Below are 21785 nucleotides of genomic sequence, written 5' to 3'. Positions count from 1 at the left end.
AAACTACAGGTAGCTTTTTAATTACTGCCTACATGCCATGATGAGTGCAGCGCAGCTATTATCAGCTCTGTCTCAGGCCCCCCGAGGCTCTGTGGTGTAATTCCTTCTGCTCTTCTTCCAGAAAGCTCTCTTTAGTTTTACAGGACGTACACATGATGAGTTCTCTGTGATGATAGCAGAGGGAGGGGGGTTTCTTTATCTGAACATCTTTGTCAGTCTTTCAAGGTTTAAAAAAAAACTGTGTGATTATTACTAGTGGCTTTTTTTTATGTCGGCAACAACTACTACTGGACAGATGCAAAACCAGAAAATTACACAATTTTACAAAAAAAGATGGACTATAATTCGTATTTATGTCACAAAATCAATCTAATCCACGTAATCATGAACCAGGAAGTATAAAGAGCAACAAACGCCGCGTAGGGAGGAGGTCGGGGTGGACGGGTGGTACCTGTATGAGTCACTTCCCGTACTTAAAGGGACTGTTTGTAAGAATCAGAAATGTCTTGTTAACAGCTGGCCGTTAAGTCGACTAAAGTCAGCGTCCAGTTGCTGGCGCTTGTGCTCGCTCTACATAGACATGAAGGAGCATCGCTCAACACAGTGAGGAGACACACGTCAGCTAAAAGCACAACATCACTCTATATTTCAGCTGCTTGGCAGTAATGTTAGCTGACCAGACCAAGGTCTCTCCATGAATCAATGCTGATCCTAGTGTTGGCTTTTCCCGCCTCAGCCTCCCAACCGGAGGGAACGGGGGAGACGCCGGAGTTTTGGTCGGAGACGATAACGTTTCTCTCTGCAGAGCCCTGTCACTTCACAAGACACGGGAAACCTCTGTTGGTCTGGAGGAGCTGCAGCAGTTATTTCTGCACAAACGTCCACTGAACATTCACTAGATATTCTCAGAGCTAAACTAACTCTTCTGCAGTGTGGAGTGAGCAGCATGCACGTGAGAGGTGGAGAGAGAGAGAGAGAAGGAGCGCGGTGTGTGAGTGAAGGCAGGCAGAGGAGCAGAAGAGCAGAGTACAGCAGAGACTCCGGTCCTGGAGACCAAAGCTACGGTCTCCTCCGCGTCCTCCGACCGCGGCCAACACTGTTTAACAGCTTCACTAGATACAACCAAGAGGTTTTGGTGCTTCACTGGAGTTTGTGTTGGAGTCTGAGTCTGAACAGCGGAGACACACGAGAGACCATGAGACACCGACCAGCAAGGATTTATACCTGGAACAAGTTACAGACAGTCCCTTTAAGTAACGCCACTTAAAACCTTTATTTAACCAGATTAGTCCCATTGAGATTAAGAACCTCTTTTCCAAGTGAGACCTGGCCAAGACAGTCAGCAGCAAGAACACAAAGTTACAACAGAGACACAAATACAGTTCACAAACACTAAAAGCACTAAAATTAGTATTAAAAGAGAACTATCTAAAGACAAATGGGGGGACAAAGAGGAACCAGCGGTATTAATGATACCAGCTCCTTGATTTTCACGTCATTTTGGAGCAAGTTCCAGGCTGAGGATGCAGAATATGCAAAAAGCCCTTTCCCCAATTTCTGTCGGAGCTTTGTCCCAAATGACCCCTCGCCTCTACTCGTTACCTCTAATGAGTTCATTTGGTTAAAATCTTTCATAAAATTAGTCACAGAATGTGTATTCCATCCACAGCAGTCACGCAGATCAACTATGCAATCAAATTCAGCAAAACAGAATTTAACATTATATTATTGATGTGAGAACCCCGGGCAGACGTGGCATTAGATAACAGAAACACAACATGCACGTGACTAACAGTCTCGTGTCATGACCCAGTTTTCCAATGTTATGATGAATGATCTCCTGTTTTTTTCCTCCTGAGAAACCCATTTAGTCACTGTCCATCAATGACAGAGCAGCAGAATGCTAATATATATGGTGTATGCCTTATGACAGACCATCGACATGCTGCTCAGTGTATAGTGACAATTTTCTATCGCTCATGTCAATCTCCGATGCTCTCAGCGCCGAGCGGGCGATGATAAATAATGAAGTTTCAGTGGTTCCCGGCGCTGAGACACCTCTGAGAGGTATTTCTGATAAATGAGGTTTTTAAAAAAGTGTATTTCAGGAAGAAGAGCGGAATGTGATGGTTGTCTCTGGTGGGAGGTAGCTGATTCATTTAACGCCTTCAGTCTAGAAAATCCACCACCTGTTAGTATAAATGGTAGGAGAAACACCGTGTCGTAGTAGGGATGCACCGATACCACTTTTTTTCAGACCGAGTACCGATACGAGTACTTCTCTGTGCCAAAAGACCCTCGTTAACAGCCAGCTGGAGGGTGTGAGCGACACACGGCAGGCTGGGGAGTCCTACATACGAGGCGGTGCGCCGCCAGGGAGGTGGAGCGTGAGGACCCGAAATATGCTGATGAGCGGTAACGTGCCGTAAAGTGGTATCGGTGCCGTTTTGGGAGTACGAGTACATGAGCACAGTATCGGACACGATACCCAATACTGGTATCGGTATCAGTGCATCCCTAGTAGTGATTAATAAATACACTCTCAGCCAGCACTGGTCTCAGTGACAGGCTATGCTAACATAGTAGCTGCTCAGTCATCCACACATTACATCCAGATACTGTACAGCTTTTGTTGTGCACTCATTCATCTCCATCTCATCTCATCTCATCTCATCTCATCTCATCTCATCTCATCTCATCTCATCTCATCTCAGACTCTTCTCATCTCATCTCGACTCATCTCCATCTCATCTCATCTCATCTCATCTCATCTCATCTCATCTCATCTCAGACTCTTCTCATCTCGACTCATCTCATCTCATCTCATCTCATCTCATCTCATCTCATCTCATCTCATCTCATCTCATCTCAGACTCTTCTCATCTCATCTCATCTCATCTCATCTCATCTCATCTTATCTCCATCCCATCTCGATCCCATCCCCATCCTCATCTCATCTCATCTCCATCCTCATCTCATCTCATTTCATCTCATCTCATCTCATCTCATCCTATCTCAGACTCATCTCATCTCATCTCAGACTCATCTGCAGCTACTAGCTCTCACTTTTTCAATATGTGGAAAAGACTTTATTTGCATGAAACCTGCCTTATTTTTGATCATAGCCGAACCGTTTGGAACCCGTATAAATATAAATATGGATTTCTATGGTGCTTTTTTCTAATTTTTATTCAAGAGTGTGGTCTTTTAATTTGAGAGCTTGACTCATTGATTTCACGTTCAGATTGTTGTAATGCTTTCCCTCAAAACCCTGCCCTCGCACTCAAATAGCCACTTCTTGTGCTTAAATTTGCTCTGGTAGATCCTCACTAGTAGGAAGAAACTACAAGTAGTTAAATAAGTGTTTTGCTTTAGCAGATCATTTTGTCTGAGAGACGTCAAGGAAAGAGATGGAAGGTGGAAGGTTTTTTTCTCTTTGTTGAAACACTATAGTTTGAGATAACAGTTAAATCAATTAAAAAGGTAATTCATCAGGTCGGTGATTGTGTCTGACTCATTTGTTATCATTGTGCATTCTTTAGTGGTTGTGAAACACTGAGAGATGTAGCCTCCAGTGGGCTCCAATCGCTTTGATTCTCGTAGTAAACACCACGCAGTGTTGAAGCGTTGTTGGGGAATTCCCGGCGCTCATGGTTGCATTGATGCGGAGCACACAGTAGAGATGCTGTAGATCAGTATCTAGAAGTACAGAACAGATTATTTATGTAAGTCTGTGACTTTAGATTTATTACTTAGAAAATCTGGAGCGTGGCATCGTGGACATGCAGCCACTTTCCCAGTAACCCTCCACCGCATATTTAGTTTAGTTTAGCAGGTTGTCAGCTGTGTGTCTGCCCGGATTAACGATAGCAATTTTCCAACAAACAGTGTGTTGTGTTTGTGCTACGTTAGCATCTGTAGCTCTGCTGGTAGCTTCGTGCTCACCATTGTCACACATACGGTGAGAATAAAGTCATAGTATTATAAAAATAATAATAGGCCTCCGTCGGTCAGTATGTATGACCATGGTTGGCGCATCCTACGGATCTGGCTGTCTGGTACAGCATCTCTTGACTGAAAAGCCCTATGCGAGAGTGGCAGTCTCGATCACAGAGGTCGCATCTTTGTGTTGTTTCTGGTCTGCCTGCATTGCTGTGTTCTTTCCTGCGGGTCCTCTTGTCTGCCGCTGCGTCCTTCAGTTTTTGTTCCCCTGTCATTAGGTGTTGGTGCAAGGTGCTTCTCCACCTTGTGCGGTCAACCGCAAGAGCCTCCCAGGACTTGGTGTCGATGTCTAGGGCCTTCATGTCTCGCTTGCAGACATCTTTGAAGCGTAGGTGGGGGCGGCCTGTTGTTCTGCTCCCAGTTGCCAGTTCTCCATAGAGGAGGTCTTTGGGGATACGACCATCCTCCATGCGACATACGTGGCCCAGCCAGCGCAGCCTGTGCTGTCTGAGCTGAGTGTGCATGCTGGTGAGGCCAGCGCGGGTCAGAACCTCGGTGTTGCTTATTTTGTCTTGCCAGGATATGCCCAGGATACGGCGGAGGCTTCTTACATGGAAGGAGTTGAGTCGTCTCTCCTGTCTACTGTAGGTTGTCCACGTCTCGCTGCCGTACAGCAGTGTACTGACGACGCAGGCGTTGTATACTGCCATCTTAGTTTTAACTGTTAGCTTGCTGTTTTCCCACACTCGCTTGGAGAGGCAGGCGAGTGTTGTTGCTGCCTTCCCAATCCTCTTGTCGATTTCACGTGTTATTTAACTTTTTCTCCTAATATTCTGACTTTATTCTGTAAATCTCAGATGTTTTTTCCCTCAATGTGGCCCTAATACTCCGTAGTACATTAGCTCTTTGGCCCTCACTGCATTACACTTATATACTATATACTTAGACTATAAACTGTGTTACCTTCATCACAATGATCACATGTTTTGCGGCTCCAGATAGATTTTTCAATAGTAAAGGTTGCCGACCCCTGACCCCTGGTCTAGGACCTAGAAACAAATTTAACATTTCATTTTACAACACTATCACTCGTCTCCATGCATGAAACAGCTTTAATCCTCTCTATGTTGGAAACAGCTCATTCTCTGGGTGTTTGGGTCATCATCATCATTCAGAGCTCTTTATGAGTCAATTAGCTAACGGCCATAATGAAACATCACAAGGAGAGTTCTTCAACAGCAGCAGCACGACGGGGAATTCCCACTTTCCCCGTTTCACCACACCTCAGCCTGCTGGTCCTGCCGTGTTTGTCTGATCCTGCTCGGGCTCAGCAGGTGAAGCTATTAACAGCACTATTAAGCTCCAGTCCTCCGGCACAGTAGAGAGATAATCACTGTGGGGGGAAACACAGACGCTGAAGACATGAAGTCATGAGTGACAATCGCCACAGGAGACAGCTCTGTCAGATGTACAGAAATACATGTACTGTGTATATATACACACTAAAAGACTAGAACAGGAGCAGTCCAATGTTTCATACTGGTTTATATTGTTACCGATGCTGTGTCTTGTATTTTGTAGTTGTTTTTTACGTGTTTATTTCTCATCTATAGAACCTTATCACCTGTAGAATCACTATAATAATCCCATAATCCACCTGCCGGAATTTACTCCTTTGCTGTGATAATTATACTGGAATTGATCCAAGACAAGGTTTCATCCCGTCTACTGTATTTCTGGTCTGATGTGATCGCTGATATCTTATGACGAGCAGGGCTGTGTACAATGGGTCATTCTCTCTGTAGTATTCCAGAGCTAAATAATTTGCAGACTCAATATGCAATATGAGAGGAAACCTCTAATAGTGATCACGTCTGTCTGGGTCAAATCGATCACTATAAGAGGGTGATTATTATAACCGTATCTTGTTGTTCTGCATCATTTTCTCATGCAGATTTCCATCTAACTGACATTTGTATATTTATTACATGAATTTAAAGTCATGAAACGGATCGGGTCAGTATTTACTGGTTCGCTGTTCATTTAACTGCCTTTTCCCTCGCCAACGGTGAGGCATTGCCATTGTTGGCCGGCTCTGCAGTGCGAGCATACATGCGGATGAATGGCGCCCCTTTGCCGGGGCTCCTTGCCAAGCCCCCAGGAAGAGCGCCGGTCGTCGATCCCGACTCTTGTAGTGTCCAAACGGCGGTACTACAACTTCCGTGTCCGTCACGTGATGCCATCGATGCCAATCATTACGTTTTTAAAGTTGTAAAACGCACTCGCTTGCTAGCCTAACATCGCCTAATGTCACGGCATCACTGATGGCAAATAATCATTTTGTGTCGGAAGGGAGGGGGGGTCTGTGAATTTGCTTGGATAGAAACTTAAACCGGTGGAGACGGGTAGCGAGCTACTTGTTGGTGACCCCCCCCGCTCTAGGTGTTGTACATGGAAGGTGTGTGTGCTGTCTGAAAGCTGAGGTCAGGGGAGAGACGACACCCGACCGGCCAACAAAGAACAACTCTGCTTCCGTTCCATCAGTCGTCTGTCGACACGCGACTTTGTGTTTCCTCTTAATCCCCCCCCCCCCCCCCCCCTCTCTGAAGCGGCAGATATCTTACCACGATCTCTGTTTGATAAACAAGAAGGATTCAAGGGTGCGTTTCATCTGTTCAACATGTACACATCAGAGGTGATAATGAATTCAGGGGTTTGGTTCAAACACTAAACATTCAAGAAGAAAGTGGGTTTAGGAAAAAGTCACGTTCGGCCATTTTGAAAGCTGAAATATTTCAGTTTTATGTGTCATCATTTATTTAAGCATGATTCAACCTTTCAAGTGTTAAATAGTCTGCTGCAAATCCAGTCAGTATAAATAGCTACTGAGCAAACAATGCCTCGGTGTAAAGAGCAGAGTCATTCACCAGCGGAGGATCTGCAGCACACAGCGGAGGACCTGCAGCACAGCGGAGGATCTGCAGCACGCAGCGGAGGACCTGCAGCACGCAGCGGAGGACCTGCAGCACGCAGCGGAGGACCTGCAGCACGCAGCGGAGGACCTGCAGCACGCAGCGGAGGACCTGCAGCACGCAGCGGAGGACCTGCAGCACGCAGCGGAGGACCTGCAGCACAGCGGAGGATCTGCAGCACGCAGCGGAGGACCTGCAGCACACAGCGGAGGACCTGCAGCACGCAGCGGAGGACCTGCAGCACGCAGCGGAGGATCTGCAGCACGCAGCGGAGGACCTGCAGCACAGCGGAGGACCTGCAGCACACAGCGGAGGACCTGCAGCACAGCGGAGGACCTGCAGCACTGGTTTTGGGGTGTGGCAGCAGCAGACTTAAAAGAAGAGGAAACGCTGACCGACTGCCTCGCACACTCCGTCAGTATTTACAGTGTAAACTAGGAGGCTGGCAGAGGAGCGTGTTCTTATTTATCTTGGCTCCGGGCTTATCGGTGGAGATTGGAGCTGTTATGAGAAACATTTTTGTGGGTGGCCTCTCCGGTGTTTTGTGGTTTGGCTGCGAGGCTCGGAGGGAATTAACTGTAGCTCTGTGTGAATCTGGATCCTGCTGGTGTCCTTCTGCACACTCCATCAGTAATCCCTCAGCTCCTCTCAGCTCCTCTCTGCTCCTCTCAGCTCCTCTCAGCTCCTCTCAGCTCCTCTCTGCTCTTCTCAGCTCCTCTCAGCTCCTCTCAGCTCCTCTCAGCTCCTCTCAGCTCCTCTCTGCTCTTCTCAGCTCCTCTCAGCTCCTCTCAGCTCCTCTCTGCTCCTCTCAGCTCTTCTCAGCTCCTCTCTGCTCCTCTCAGCTCCTCTCAGCTCCTCTCAGCTCCTCTCAGCTCTTCTCAGCTCCTCTCAGCTCGTCTCAGCTCCTCTCAGCTCCTCTCTGCTCCTCTCAGCTCTTCTCAGCTCCTCTCTGCTCCTCTCAGCTCCTCTCAGCTCCTCTCAGCTCTTCTCAGCTCCTCTCAGCTCCTCTCTGCTCCTCTCAGCTCGTCTCAGCTCCTCTCAGCTCCTCTCTGCTCCTCTCAGCTCGTCTCAGCTCCTCTCAGCTCCTCTCTGCTCCTCTCAGCTCGTCTCAGCTCCTCTCAACTCGTCTCAGCTCCTCTCAGCTCCTCTCTGCTCCTCTCAGCTCGTCTCAGCTCCTCTCAGCTCCTCTCAGCTCCTCTCTGCTCCTCTCTGCTCCTCTCAGCTCGTCTCAGCTCCTCTCAGCTCCTCTCAGCTCCTCTCAGCTCCTCTCTGCTCCTCTCAGCTCGTCTCTGCTCCTCTCAGCTCGTCTCAGCTCCTCTCAGCTCCTCTCTGCTCCTCTCAGCTCGTCTCAGCTCCTCTCAGCTCCTCTCTGCTCCTCTCAGCTCGTCTCAGCTCCTCTCAGCTCCTCTCTGCTCCTCTCAGCTCGTCTCAGCTCCTCTCAGCTCGTCTCAGCTCCTCTCAGCTCCTCTCAGCTCCTCTCTGCTCCTCTCAGCTCCTCTCTGCTCCTCTCAGCTCGTCTCAGCTCCTCTCTGCTGTGGGAGTGTGAATTTATGAGCAGCTAAAATACACATATACATTGAGCTTTCTTTGATAGGATATTACATACAGATTATGGAATAAAGCAGCCGTCTCAGGATGAGTCCATCGCAGCTGTAACATATTTATTATCAGTAAAAGGCCAAACACTCGGTTTCCTCTACAGCTATGCCAAGTTAAAAAATACATAAATAAATAAATGATTTAATAAATAAATAAATGTCATCAAATGTAGCACAAATATTAAAAATGAATATAGCACTACCAAATTGATAAAATAATAACTCTGACCCCATGATGACACACGTTGCGTGACACCCCCCTAATTTACATAATGAGGCAGAAATGCATAAAGAATTGTGTAAAGAAAATAATACAGAAATAAATAAGATTGGGCAAATAAATAATGGGTGAAATGCAAAGGGAAAATCATGCAGAAATAAATACATAAATAAATGAAAAAAATACATTTATAAATTAAAAAATTAATAAAAAATAAATACATGAATAAATAAAAAATTTAAATTAAACAGAAGAGTAAATAAATAAGGGAATTAATACCAAGACAAATAAATAAAGAAGCAAATTAAAACGGAAATATCAGTTTATTTCACATTTTTATCAATTAATTAATGGCTACATTTATTTTTAATATTGTTGTTGCTGCATCAAATGACATATTTATTTATTCATTTTGTTTTTTATTTTGTCAGGTTTCGTTCATGAATAAATAAAAAAGGGAAAATTAAACAGAAGAGTAAATAAATAAGAGAATTAATACAAAGATAAATACTGTAAATAAAGAAGCAAAATAAAATAGAAATATCAATTTATGTCACATTTTATCAATTAATTAATAGGTACATTTATTTTTAATATTTTTTCTGCATGAAATGACTTATTTATTTATTTATTTTTTATTTTGGCAGGTTCCGTCCTCCATATAAAGAAAGGGTTCTCAAACGTATTACTTGACCTTGGGTATAATAAGACTAATTGTATAGGATATATAGGATGCAGATCTAAGCAGTGTAACCAACTGGTAATGACATTGTGCTCTTTCTTATATTAAAGTATTAAAAAGGTTTTTACTTGAAGGCCACTGCGCTCGTGTAATGGATGCAAACATTTCCATCCTATCAGGCCCAATTAATTTGTGGATTTGAGAAAGCGGAGAGCTGCTCTCGGCCGGCTGCTCTTTAACCTGAACTTTCATCGCCTGCCGTAGGTGGGCCCGGCTACAACAAAGGATAATGGTTCTGATGACGGATCCCAGTGCTGTCTGCCTGTGTGGCATGCAGTCTGCTGCTGTGACACACACACACACACACATGCACACACACACACACACACACACACACACACACACACACACACACACACAGGCAGACGGCGACATTACTTTATGCCTCAATCAAAGCTACTTGTTGGGCTCTGCCAGGATCCGCTCCGTTTCCAGGTGATTTATTCACGCTGTGAAAAGGCTTCCACCAGACGCCACCATGGATACGAGTGAATCACGCTCGCAGGGTTTTACGCCCTGTAAGTGCTTACAACCACAAGAACAACCAGCAAGCAATGGCAAGCAGGGTTACTCACAGTCCAACAATGCAGCTTTGGACATTTGAGTCATAAAACAGAAATGTCAGTGTGATGCGTCATCCAGGTGAACTGAAAACAACAAAGTGTTTGAGATGGATCTTCCAAGACAAACAAGACATGCTAAAATGATGTCTGTTTATGTAGATGATAGATGATAGATTACAGTTTCACTGTCGGTGTCAGCAGTTTGTTTTAGCTTCACTACTTTAGGATGTTTGCTTTTGGGATGAAATGCATTTAGGAGTCCTGTGGTGTGTTAACAGGCTAACAGAGCAAACATCTCTATCTCTATCTCCATCTCTATCTCCTTCTCTATCTTTATCTCCATCTCTATCTCCCTTTCTATCTCCCTCTCTTTCCATCTCTATCTCCCTCTCTCTCTCTCCCTCTCTATCTCCCTCTCTCTCCATCTCTATCTCCCTCTCTCTCCATCTTCCTCTCCATCTCTATCTCCCTCTCTATCTCTATCTCTGTCTTCCTCTCTTTCTCTATCTCCCTCTCTTTCTCTATCTACCTCTTTTTCTCCCTCTCTGTCTTCCTCTCCCTCTCTATCTCTATCTCCCTCTCTATCTCCCTCTCTCTCCATCTCTATCTCCCTCTCTCTCCATCTCCCTCTCCATCTCTATCTCCCTCTCTATCTCTACCTTCCTCTCTATCTCTATCTCCCTCTCTATCTCTGTCTTCCTCTCTTTCTCTATCTGCCTCTCTATCTCCATCTCTTTCTCTATCTCCCTCTCTTTCTCTTTCTCCCTCTTTGTCTTCCTCTCTTTCTCTATCTCCCTCTCTTTCTCTATCACCCTCTTTCTCTATCTCCCTCTTTCTCCCTCTCTGTCTTCCTCTCTTTCTCTATCTCCCTCTCTTTCTCTATCACCCTCTTTCTCTGTCTCCATCTCTTTCTCTATCTCCCTCTCTTTCTCTATCTCCCTCTCTTTCTCTATGTCTTTCTATTTCTCTATCTCCATCTCTATCTCTTTCTCTATCTCCTTCTCTTTCTCTATCTCTTTCTCTATCTCCCTCTCTTTCTCTATCTCCCTCTCTTTCTCTATCTCCCTCTTTCTCCCTCTCTGTCTTCATGATGATGAAGAGTTGGGCCTTGCCTTGAGAGAATCTATTGAGTTGTCTTTGAGTATTAGTAATTATAAAGAGGCCTGTTTCGTTCCCTCTCTCGCGTGGAGTCCTGTCTGGCTTTCTGAGCTCTGACTCCCTGTGAATTAGAGCAGGAAGCCTCTCTGTGATTTACAGCTCACAGCTCCCAGCGACAGCGCAGCAGACAGAAGCCTCTCTAAGTGAACAGGTACTGTACCGTCGGCTAAATGTAGCCTGACCCGGCGCTGAGCGGTAGGTCGGGTTTCTGCAGCTCCCATCCGCAGCTAATGAGCATCCTTTCAGTGGGTGACAAATTGAGGAGACAAAATGTGCGTCAGGTCGTCATAAAGTATTCCTCCCACAGAGGAGCTGCTATCTGTGGATGATGTGGGGGAATGTGAGTCGGCCCTGTTGTGCAGCAGTCAGGCAGACAAAGAGCGGGCCGGGCCGGGCCCGTCAGCGACTGTGGGACACACTAAGCATCTGGTGACAGATCCGTCGGGATGCGTGACCACTTTACACTGGGCTGCCTGTGTGTGGGAGTCCCGGCTAGATACACGGAGTGTTTTTACTGCAGACTTAGTGCACACCTCAGGAATTCCAGCGAGGTCCTGTCCTCACTAGTAAAACCTGCTTGTGTGCTCTACTCCAAACAGACATATGTTTAATTGTCTGTGGTCGGAGCCTCTTCTCTTTTCTCCACCTGTCTCGTGAACAAGGTGTTCTTCACCAGGCTGAATAAAATCAGGACGGAAAGCTGCATTCATGCAACTGAACTGGAGGTGTTTATGAGAATGTGGAGTCTCTGCAGACGGAGTCTGATGATTCAGTGCTGATGATTCAGCACAACGATAATGAAATCTTGCTCTTAAAGGTCAGAGTTGGTAGATAGTGTTGTCTTTGAGAACAGTCTGTAAGTCTTCCAGGGAAATGACCCGTTTGAGGATTATTACAAAAACATGATTGCACTACTTGGTCTCCTTCCGTTCTCATGCCAGCCTGTCTGGTCAAATATAATAAAGCCTGTCATTGTGTGTGTGGCACATTGGGTAACTGGGTCACACTTGTAACTTTACGCTTTTACAGTCTCAGCCAGTTCTGAGCAATTTAAACCTGAAACACCGTACGGTCGCGTAACAATGGGTCCATGTGAAAGACGCCTTATGTGAGTGCCAAGAGTGTCAGGTAGAACTCTGTGCACTATTTCCATTTTGGCACGTGGTGTTCTTTGTGAATTGTCAGTTTAGCACTTCTGTCTTGTAATGGATGATAGCCTAAAAGGACAATTAAAACATTAAAATTGAAGTTGTTTATATGTTCAAAATCCAGCGACGTACATAAAACCTGCCTTGGCGGAGGCCTGCGCTCTCTGAGTGCACTTCTAGTTCATATATTTTTCTGCGTAGTGTCACACAACTGTGTTGAGATTGTGGGTGCGCCTTGGAATTTAATATTGTGGCCCCAGTTCTGTCATTATCGTGAAAAACTGCCATATTAGTGTATCAGAGCTGTCTGAAAGTCGTGATTACGAGTTATATTTATTAGTCGGAAAGGATTTCTCCGATATGATGGGCGCGGCATAGACAACCATGTCTTTGAAAGACTTGTTGGATATTTGTGGTCTCCAAGCCTGAACTGCGATAAGCAGTGATGACATCACTATGACATCATCAGGGGTTATTTTCAGCCTCAACAAAGGTCTTCAACAAACATTATGCAGCTGGAGTAGAGCTCACTGTGACGTGTAAACGGTGGTGAATTGGCACAAATAGCTGCCACATACTGTACCTCCACACTATAAAAAGGTGAAAGAAGTCCAGATTTTATAGACTTTAACCTCGGCTGCCAAAGTCTGACGATCCTCAGACTCCTCCTCCTCTAAAGGCCTGCAACATCACAGCACAGCCTGCAACTGCTAGACCTCTGCACACATCTGCCTTACGCACTGTAGCGTATAGACAGACATATTCTTGACAAACATTATCCCCAGATAAAATGTCCAGGCGTGTACAGGCCTTATTGTAAACTCTGTAAACAGACGTGTTTAGATGTTTGTCTGTAGTTGAGGGGACATTACATTCCTGAATCAGGTAAACTGGTGTTCATGGGCCTCAGAGTTGGCAGAAGAGCTGGCCCCTATAATCACGTCTTGTTTTTATCCAGCTGCCTGTAACTTGATGTATTGTTCCTTTGGCTATGAATATCTGAAAGCTTGCCAAGTAGAAAAACCTTTACATGCAGAGTATGTCAGGGCTCTTCTCGGTGTCTCATTATGGAAGAAAGAGTCATGTTAGATTATTGTGGTGTAAACCGTAGGGGTGTCTGTAATACATCATGTAGTGTTTGGAAATAAACAGACAAGCAATTCAGAAATTCAGAAGTTTGCTTGGGTCTTGAGGAGTTGTATATATATATATATATATATATATATATAAATATGATACACACTCGTGCCATGGCCACTTGTCAAAGGAATATCAAGTAGACTGTCTCCATCAAAATCCATATTTAATTTTGTTTGTAGTCTGTTTAATGTTCTGGGTTATTATCTGATTATTATTATCTAGTAACTCAGTTACGGTTAATTTACGGTAATTTACAGTTTATTGAGGTGTCCTGTTATTTGAATTTAATGGGAACCTGTCAGCTAATCAGAAAATATTTTTTCCACAGTATAACAGACAATTAAAGCATTAACAATTTCATAATTCATTTAAGTATTTATTTTTTATTATTTTAATATTATGTGTGACTGTTTTAACATACAGTACATACACCATGACTGAATACATTATAAAATAATAATAATAATTAGACCATTTTTTTTCTGGGTGTCATTTGTACGCCAAATATCTTGTATCATGTATGTATCATCTGTGTATAAATGCAACGGTAAGAGTCAGTGAAAGACTGTTTATGGTGGGCGAGTGGGAAGGTGGAAGGGCCCAATAAACACCAGACTTTTGTCCAGTAGAGCCGTTGTTGACCGGTGTTCCAGACCGATGTTTTGTTTTGCAAGTTGCGTGTTTTTTTAGTGACATTTGTGACGTGTTTTCCGTAGTTGTGTTATGTTGTTTTCGTGCATATTCCTTAGTTCTCTTACTTATTTTAAGCCCAAACATGATGTTTTTCCTAAAAACTAACTAAATTATTTTCTTGCGGATGTTTGCGTGGCGTTCAAATGATGCGAAAAGCAGCGTACAAATGTCACAGGAAATGTCCGTGTAATGTTGTGCTATTTGTAAACCTTCCTGTGAGAACAGGTTGTACAACCCCACTTCAAAATGTCAAAACTGTCCCTTTAATACACATAATTAATACACTGTTTTCTCCCCGCGGTGCTCTTCTCATTGACTTGAGGTGGGCAAGACTCAGTGACAAATTATGTCGCATACAATTTTGCAAAGGTTGTTTTGTCACTGTCAGTCTGATCAAACCACACCCACACAGTCCTGATGAAGCAGATTAACAGAGGAAAACTCTTAATAAACCTTTGTTGCTTATTTAGTCATGAATATGGATGCTAATTTTGGATTTTTTCTTAACCAATAACTGACCCTCGTTAACCGATTATTAACCGTTAACCGACAAGATTAGTGCGTTGCATGCAGCGGTGCAGTGGTTGAAGTGCCTAACAAGCCGCCCAGCTGCAACGAAAAGCCGATGCACAAACGGGTTAAATCCATCATTTATCACCAGCTGCAGTGTTTGAGCAAAACAGACAACTGAGTCCCCGGTTCACCCGACCTGGAGAGTTACCGTAGCAGCCATGACGCTGCATGTGTTGTCCCAGTAAGTCTCCACCACATTATTTAGTTGACCTGCAAGGTTGTCAGCGGTGTGTCTGCCCGGCGTAAAGTTAACGAGTGACCGACAGACCGTGTGTTTGTGCTACGTTAAGCAGCTGCTAGCGTTGCTGGTGGCTTCGTGCTCGCCGTTGTCACACACATACTGTCTGTCAGCGCGACGTAACGATAGCGAGTTTACGACAGACCGTGTGTGCGTGTGGCGGCGGTGAGTGTGGGGTTATCGGTGATGTTATAGCTGTGAACGTAGCAGTGCAGTGTGTGTACAGTTTATTTGTAGGTGAATAAATGCTACAACTCCTCAAGACCCAAGCAAACTTCCTGTATCTGTAGTTCCGACTCAGACTCACTTAAGGTGGACTGTTAAGGTGGACCAGCTTTTCTCCTTTAAGTGACCGTTTAACCGATGGCATTATGTCAGTTATCGGTTAAACTGTTAATTATTAACGTCCCTAGTCGTGAATATTGTAAGTTATAAAGAAAGAATTTAAGACATTTTCTTAAGGGCTTTCTCAAGATTAAAACCTGAGGCTGAATTTATCCTTCCAAGTAAAACGATGTAGATTTTTAAGCAGGGAAATGTTCTGACAATCAGCTACATGATCCTTTGGTAGATATGAGCTGCAGCAAAAGGAACAAATCCTCCCTCTTCTTTCTACGAGGAGCTCCATGTAAAAACACATTAGGGGCTACGTGTGGTGGAAGTAACACCGCCTCGGGGCATGAACCTGGAATTCACCGTTTTTGCTCAGTGGATGAGAGAGAGAGCTGCCGGTGCTGCCGGCTACAACAGGAGGTGGTGCAGAGTTCAGCTGCAGGTAGAACTCACCTGACAGACTGACCTGGAGCTATCCGACTGCTGGGAAACCCAAATGGGACGGAGGGGGGGGGCTGACAAACGATCACAGGAGGGGACACATAAAGAGAACATTGTTCGAAAAGAGGCCACCTCTGAATCATACACTCATCATAACTCATATTGTATATCTGTGTTTGCAAATGAACAGTAGAAATACAGATAAATATGAACAGCAAAACGTGTTTGTAATGCAGTATTTCTCTTTCTATGAAACTCAAACATCCCAAAGGTTTCAAATTCCTCAACTAATGACCCCTCGAGACCCCTGAGGCACACGTATAAAAGTAGTACCGGTGATATATTTGCTTCCACTGCAGTACACAGGCTGCAATCTTCCAAACTGAAGCAATCGTGTGTTTTACAAATTAACAAACGGTTCTCTTTATGACCCCCGAGGCTGTTGACGTGAAGCTATCAGCTCGATCTGCACGGCTGGTGCTTATCCATCTTCTAAAAAGAGATTGGGATCTGTCTTCAAAGAGAGAGCTCAGTGCTTCCTATCATTACTGGTGAGTTATAAACCTGCAATTAAGTCCCAAATTATGTCTATTAATAACCTGCATGGGAGAGGTTGAGAACTTAATGACTTAATATGGAGGTAGGGCTCGGTTTAGGGGACGTCTATGAAGACATGATAATTTCAGGAGACAGCCTGCATGCGGCTCGCCGTGACAACGAGCGGCGTTGGACCAGGTGTTGAACTTCCTGAATACAGATATTCAGCATGCTTGTGGAAGGGCTGTCACCCTCCCTCCTCTCTTTACCCACAAATACCTCCTCCAGGTCACCGCTGTCCAGCCAGAACTAAAGCTGAGACTGAAACTACAAACACCTACTTTTAAGCTGCAATAAGCATTCTTATGTAGACATAAAGTAAACAACTAAAGTCCTTCAAATGACCAAAGGAAAGGGTTGTTTGCTAGCAGCTTCCAAAGGCCTTATTTACACTAAATGGTAAATGGACTTGCATTTATATAGCTCCTTTCTAGTCTTCCGACCACGCAAAGCGCTTTATACTACATGTCAGCATTCAGCCATTCACACACACAGTCATACACTGATGGCAGAGGCTGCTAAGGTGCCAACCTGCCCATCAGGATCTGATCTAAATACTCATTCACACACCGATGGCTCAGTTTTCGGGAGCAGTTTGGGGTTCAGTTTCTTGCTCAAGGACACTTCGACATGTGACCAAGGAGCCGGGGCTCAAACTGCCGACCTTTCGATTGGTTGACGACCCGCTCTACCCTCTGGGCCACAGTCAAGTGGCCAGAAATGAACGAACAATGCTTTTGCAGTTCGATACGTAGGGTCTGCACTAGGGTTGGGCGATTTTTCCAATCAGCTATTGTCAGCCTATAAACCGACGATTGCCGATATATTCATGCAGCTGTGTGTGTGTGTGGCGCAACGAACATCAGCTGGGAGATCAGCTGTTCTAGTGGTGGAGCATCGTAAAACACACTTCATTCAATCTTGGCAGAAACTAAATAAAACTCACCAAAACCATCTTGGTTAGTCTTTCCAACAATCAGAAACTCTGGTTTGTTTGAAATAAACCCTTATTTCGGAGAGTCAGATGTGAAAATATGCCGACTCTACACTCTGTTCCCTCTGCTGTCTCTTGTTCTTCGGAGGCAGACCATTAAATTAGCAAAATAAAATGACAAACATTGCCCAAAAAAACAACCAGCGTTGTCCTTAGCCAATCGCCGTAGCCGATATATTCGTCCAAAACTGGTCTGCGCTGGTGCGTGCTGCCTCCAGGTAATAGCCAAATGCAAAGTCTGACAATAACAAAAGCTCTCGCCTTCTCCTGCCTAGTCAGCTGTTATATATTACCAAACTAACTGCCAGCCGTATAACTGAAAGCATATACAACCTTAAAGTTACTTCGAGGGCGGCTGTGGCTCAGAGGGTAGAGCAGGTCGTCCACCAATCGGAAGGTCGGTGGTTGGATCCCCAGCTGCTCTGGGTCACATGTCGATGTGTCCTTGAGCAAGACACTCTAAACACACCACACCAAATTGTGTGAATGAGTATTTAGATTAGATCCTGATGGGCAAAGTTGGCACCTTAGCAGCCTCTGCCATCAGTGTATGAATGTGTGTGTGAATTAGTGAATTCTGACATGTAGTGTAAAGCGCTTTGAGTGGTCAGAAGACTAGAAAAGCGCTATATAAATGCAAGTCCATTTACCAAATAGCATTTACGAGGAACTTGGAGGAACTGGTTATGAAACAGTTTCAATGTACTACAGTGCATTAAACCAGTCTTGAATCGACGGAGCTGCATTATCTCTCCATTTACAGAAAATCTGCTTTTTTGTAGCATGACTCCCGGTACAGACCGTGCACGTCAGGAGCGCGTTGCGGCTGCGTGATTCATGTGTCGGGTGTTCACACGAGCTGCGTTTAAAAATGTTTTTAATTTATATTTATTTTAGACAGAGAAAGGTTAAGAAATGTGTGGTAATTTGTAAATAATGGTAATAATCCACAATTAAAACCCCGTACTATATTCATTCATGGAGCTCTGCAAGTCACTGCATGTTCTACGACACTGTCCGTCACATATTTCAGAATAAAAGCCTTGTGTTAAAGGGACTGTATATAAGTTTTTACACTTATAAATAATTTTTTATTGTCAATGTGTGAACAGGTTGTAACCTGACCTAAAAAATTAGACCTTCCGAGACTTTGAGCCTGTAGACTGCTTTTAATGTGAAGAACGCGGGCCAGTTTTTGTCCGGGAAAATCCAACGGATGTGACATCATGCATGCTTGCAAGTGCCTTTATTTTCATCTGCTTGCAGGGTTAACAGTGTGCAACCACAGCTAACGTTTGGTTAGAAATGGTGTCAGCTAAACACCACCACAACTCAGATTCCAACACTACGCTGACTGTCGTTGACATAACAGCCACATGTGTCACTGTTAACAAGCCATTTTTTATTCTTACATAGAGCCCCTTTAACAAATGAAAGAATTCTGTCCACAGAAAAAACGCTTGAGGGCTTTTATTTTAAAATGAAAGCAGGAAGTGTTGATTTAAAAATAAATCTTTATTTTTTCATGTCCGTGACATATTCTACAGATTTCTAGACATGTAAACTCTAGTAATGTTGCTGGTATGATGTCAATATACAGTCAATAGATCACCTTCACTGTCTGTTGTTGCTGTGAATCGCGCGGCACGCCGTCAAAAATAGACGAGACCTCGAATCTCTAGAAGAGACGCAGTCGAGCGTCTCACGCGGACAGTGTGGCTGCTCCAACCTTTTAACACGGACGCTGAAATAAAAAACAACAGGTAACACAGCCGCAACGCGCTGCTGACGCGGGCGGTCTGTCCTGGGCTTAATGTACAGCCAGCCTCTATCACTACTGCCTCTCACTGTGATTTGTAACTTCAACAAACAGTGTTGTCGGTTATCAACGCTTCACAGCACAAACACACCTGTACCTGTTTAGCTGCTAATTTGTGGTGTACCTCTGCTTGATGTGATGCCAGACGGGGTATTCCACCATCGGTTAATTATTACTCTTCTACGTCCTCTCAATAGTAATTCTGTTTTCATGTCTGCTGGCTGTTGAGAGCTCCTCAACCTGCCTCTAAATGACCAAATGATGATTGAGATCAATCATCCCCCTGAGCTGTTTGTGTGAACTTGTAGCAGAGCTGTGATGTATATATAACTGGCTACCGTCAGGCTGTATCTCGCTGTCTTTGTTATCGCTTATCTCTCAGCCACGGTGCTACCAGAGGCTTTAGGAAAGTGACAGTTCTTTCATCGGCCCGCTGGAAGGAAACAGGAGGAGGGCCTGTGCTTCACGTCTATATCTCAGATTGTAGCGTTCCTCCCCCAGACGGGCTCTTTGACTGATGGGGACAGCTCAGTAATTTTCCTGCTGTCTGAGTCATCAGTATGTGAAGACATAATTAGCTTCAATGCTTTCAGACGAAGGGCGAGCTTTGGTTCAGACTCCCCACAAACATTTCACTTTTTAACTTAAGCAGACTTAACGATTCTCTTTGAAAAACAGGTGTGGAGGCACGTCTCATTGTTGGAGATTAGATGATTGGTACTACTTTATTCGGTGCAGCACTTCTTTTGTCGGTGCGTTCACCTGCATGGTTGCTTCTCTCAGCACATTCAATATAAAGACATTCATTTGGCTCCAAAGTGCAGCTATATTATGCAGGTGATGATAGAAGAGATAAAACATTGACCCGATGATTCAGATCATTTATGTCATTAAGGCCACCAGGTGCAGATGTGAACTGTGACCTTGATCCCTCAGAAGAGTCCTCTACCAGCTTCACTATCCTCTCCGTTCCCCAAACAGCTGTAAGATCTGCAGGTACATGTTTGCACAAGATAGAGGATACTCGGCTTGCTTTGCCCGGGGGCCACTTTTACAAAAATGACAGGAGGCCAGTTAATAAACCAACCTGATATCACACCAAAGCATGTAATAGACCCGTCTGTCCACCAGAGGATAGCGTGTCTGGTAGGGATGCACTGATACCACTTTTTTTCAGACCGAGTACAAGTACTTACATTTGGGTACTCGCCGATACCGAGTACTGATACGAGTACTTCTCTGTGCCAGAAGACCCTCGCCCCAACCGCGTCGTGCCCCCAGGGCGGGGCTCGGCCCACGTAAAAAGCACTGCGGCGATGTCGGCAACCCACCCGACCCGTCTTGAAACACGGACCAAGGAGTCTAACGCACGCGCGAGTCAGAGGGTGCAAGCAAAACCCCGTGGCGCAATGAAAATGAGGGTAATTTTACCTCACAGAACACAGGAGTCTACCGCTGCCTCCATCAGTTAGTTTGTTTGTCTTATTTTGTGACTGTGGTTGTGTTGCATGTTATGACGGGTGCTTTTATTTGTCACACACTTTTAGATATGTACCCACAATGGATAACATCTAGGAAGAACAGCAACGTTACACAGACCAACTGAGAGAACATCTTAGCATCACCTAACCCTAACCCACAGCAGACTGGATGGAGACGAGGATATCAAGGTGAGAAGAGTTGGACCTGAAAAATACTACCGTCTGTACACAGCGGGAAAATACAAAAGTCAAATCGTTTTGTATAATCGTTTATGTGTGTCTCCATCCTCCAGAAAACACTGGACGATCAGCTGGAGAACCACAGGGAGGCTCATCAGAAGCAGCTCAGCCGCCTCCGAGACGAGATCTAAGACAAGCAGAGGATGCTGGACCAACTATGAGTAAGGAAACACCAGTAAAACAAAGTATTGTCTTGATACTTTGATTATTGTTTCAGTAAATATAGTATGCCAGAAAAATTTCATAATATAGTATTTCATAAAAAATGTCATGAAAAAAGTCATAGTTTAGTATTCCATCAACATTTCATGAAAAAAATCATAGTGTAGTATGTCATAAGAAAATGATAATATGGTATGTCCAAAAAAAAATCATAGTATAGTATGGCCAAAAAACTCATATCATAATATGTAAAAAAAAAAAAGTCATAGTATGTATCTCAAAAAGAATAAAAAAGTAATGGTAAAGTGTCACAAAAAAGTCATAGTATAGTATGTCGAAAAAAAAAAAAAAAAAGTCATAGTATAATTTGTTGAAAAAATAAAAGTCATATAGTATGTCATAAAAAAGTTATAGTATGTCGAAAAAATAAAAAGTCATAGTATAGTATGTCAAACAAAAGTCATAGTATAGCATTTCGAAAAAAAAAGTAATGGTATAGTCTGTCGAAAAAATTTTAAAAAAGTCATAGTATAGTCTGTCGAAAAAAAAGTCGTGTAAAAAAAGTAAAAATAAAATAAAAGTCATGGTATAGTATGTTAAAAAAATTAAATAAAAAGTCATAGTATAATATGTCGAAAACAAAGTCAGAATATAGTATGTCATAAAAAAGTCATAGTATGTCAAAAAAATAAGTCATAGTATAGTCTGTCGAAAAAAAGTCATCGTATGTC

At 44.0% G+C, this 21785-nt stretch overlaps 1 long non-coding RNA gene across 2 annotated transcripts in view; it reads left to right on the top strand.

Moving 5' to 3' along the window:
- LOC141766929 (uncharacterized) overlaps window positions 1-21785 on the top strand; it is a 41145-nt gene that overhangs the window by 16431 nt on the left and 2929 nt on the right. For both annotated transcript variants that reach the window (XR_012593718.1, XR_012593722.1), the window contains exons 3-4: window positions 20719-20841; window positions 20946-21053. This is a non-coding gene — a long non-coding RNA (uncharacterized LOC141766929). The remainder of the gene's footprint in view (window positions 1-20718; window positions 20842-20945; window positions 21054-21785) is intronic.

The sequence above is a fragment of the Sebastes fasciatus genome, chromosome 1, assembly GCF_043250625.1.
Source record: "Sebastes fasciatus isolate fSebFas1 chromosome 1, fSebFas1.pri, whole genome shotgun sequence".
NCBI classification, from domain to species: Eukaryota; Metazoa; Chordata; class Actinopteri; order Perciformes; family Sebastidae; genus Sebastes; species Sebastes fasciatus.
This window is presented reverse-complemented; position numbering and strand designations above follow the sequence as displayed.